Source organism: Cucurbita pepo, unplaced genomic scaffold, assembly GCF_057944985.1.
Source record: "Cucurbita pepo subsp. pepo isolate OVF unplaced genomic scaffold, ASM5794498v1 scafford_9, whole genome shotgun sequence".
NCBI classification, from domain to species: Eukaryota; Viridiplantae; Streptophyta; class Magnoliopsida; order Cucurbitales; family Cucurbitaceae; genus Cucurbita; species Cucurbita pepo.
In genome coordinates, this window is record NW_028257914.1 from 217,501 (window position 1) to 220,000 (window position 2,500).

Here is a 2,500-nt window from a genome sequence, read left to right on the forward strand (position 1 = left end):
CCCAAAGTCATTTGACACCGCCTCAGAAAGCATGTTCCGCCACCACGCAGCCTTCAAAACATAGGGCTAGCCCAAGGAAGGGAGGCATACCACAACAACGTCCCACACTCAACGAGGTTCATGCCGCACGCCCGAAGGCACCCGGCTCCACCCCACCTTGCATGTTTCATCATCGTACCAGCAGCCATCCACAGTCCTCACACCAGAGATTCCCAGTTAGAAGGCAACATCGCAACATTCCGTGCTCAACGAGGCTCATGTCGCACGCCCAAAGGCACCCGATTCCGACCAGCCGAACATGTTCTGGCACCACACGCCTTCAAAACATAGGGCTGGCCCAAGGCTGGCCAAGCATCACCACAACGTCACACACTCAACGAGGTTCATGTCGCACGCCCGAAGGCACCCGACTCCACCCCACCTTGCATGTTTCATCATCGTACCAGCCATCAACCATCCTCAAGCCAGCCCAAGTTACAAGGCAACATCGCAACATTCCATTCTCAACAAGGCTCATGTCGCACGCCCAAAGGCGCACCCAACACGGCCTCACCGCGCAAGTTTCGCCACCGCACCGCCACCGTCAACCACCCTCGTCCGCCGACCACCACCCCAACGCCCCAAGCATATGCCCATGTGCGGCGCATAGTGCTTGGGGCGTGGGGGTGGCGGAAGATATAGGGGTACCCCCGTGCCCAGCCCATGCAGACTAGTCACCCCCCTATATAGTACATTTTGAGGCATTTTTGGTCTGCCAGGCCTAGATACGATTTTTCTGAGCGGTCATACGGTCAAATATCTCAAGTTTTAGAATGTTTTTTTCCATGAACTCAATTGATTCATGAATTGGACATTCTAATGGATCTAGAAATCAAGTTTCATAATTTTTCAACCAACCAATTTTTTTTAATGAATTTTTAAATATTAAATAATAAGAAATTAGAAAAAATAGCTAGAGTGGTCAAAAAAATCTGAAATTTTGTGGTAATCATTCTTTCATGTTGCTTAGCTCCCAGAAAAAAATTTACAACAAACTGACCACTCCACATGTACTTTCACAATTAATGGGTGATGGATGGGGCGCAGGCACGGGCGCGCGCGCAGCAGAGCGCGGGCGGGGCGGGACGGGGCGCGCGCTCGCGGGAGCACGCTGGCGGGGCGGGGCGGGGGGCGCGCGCTCGCGGGAGCACGCTGGCGGGGCGGGGCGGGGGGCGCGCGCTCGCGGGAGCACGCTGGCGGGGCGGGGCGGGGGGCGCGCGCGCGCGGGGCGAACGCTGGCGGGGCGGGGCGGGGGCGCGCGCGCGCGGGAGCACGCGGGCGGGGCGGGACGGGGCGCGCGCGCGCGCTGGAGCATGAGGGCGTGGCGGGGCGGGCGAGCGCACGGGGGCAAGCGGGCGGGGCGCACGCGGGTGGGGCGGGGTGGGGCTGGCGAGCGCACGGGAACGTTCCGACACTGCCCCACCGTGCGCGTTCCGCCACCGCACCCCCGCCGTCAACCGCCCTCGGCCTCCGACCACCACCCCGACGCCCCAAGCATATGCCCCTGTGCGGCGCATAGTGCTTGGGGCGTGGGGGTGGCGGAAGATATAGGGGGTACCCCCGTGCCCAGCCCATGCAGACTAGTCACCCCCCTATATAGTACATTTTGAGGCATTTTTGGTCTGCCAGGCCTAGATACGATTTTTCTGAGCGGTCATACGGTCAAATATCTCAAGTTTTAGAATGTTTTTTTCCATGAACTCAATTGATTCATGAATTGGACATTCCAATGGATCTAGAAATCAAGTTTCATAATTTTTCGACCAACCAATTTTTTTTAATGAATTTTTAAATATTAAATAATAAGAAATTAGAAAAAATAGCTAGAGTGGTCAAAAAAATCTGAAATTTTGTGGGAATCATTCTTTCATGTTGCTTAGTTCCCAAAAAAAATATTACAACAAACCGACCACTCCACATGTACTTTCACAATTAATGGGTGATGGTTGTAAAAACGCGGTCATGGTTGGTGTCTTAGTGTAATGTACTTGCTCTAGTATCAAAACTCTTCATTTTATTGTTTTAGACAAGCAAAAGAAAAAATAGTTAAATTTGACGGGTGTCACTCTTTTCTTAGTTCCAAAAAAAAAAAAAAAGCATTAAAAATGAACATTCACTTTTCACGGGTATTGGGTTTGATGATATTTTTATAGTCCAAGGCTTTATACACGTTCTTACTTTCCACGGATGTTAGGTGTGATGAATTGTTGTAGGGGCTAACCTTCAAGGCTTTATACGTGTACTCACGTTTCATAGGCATTGGGTATGATGTTTTTTTTATGGAGGTAACATCCAACACTTTTGATATGCTGTTGGTAGGACATGTATCGCACATAGCATAGGATGGGGCTTGGCGTGTGCGAGGGGAGTGGGGGCGCGGGGGTGTGCGGGGGCGTGCGGGGTGAGCGCGCGGGGCAGTGCGGGGGCGTGCGGGGGTGCGCGGGGTGAGCGTGCGGGGGCG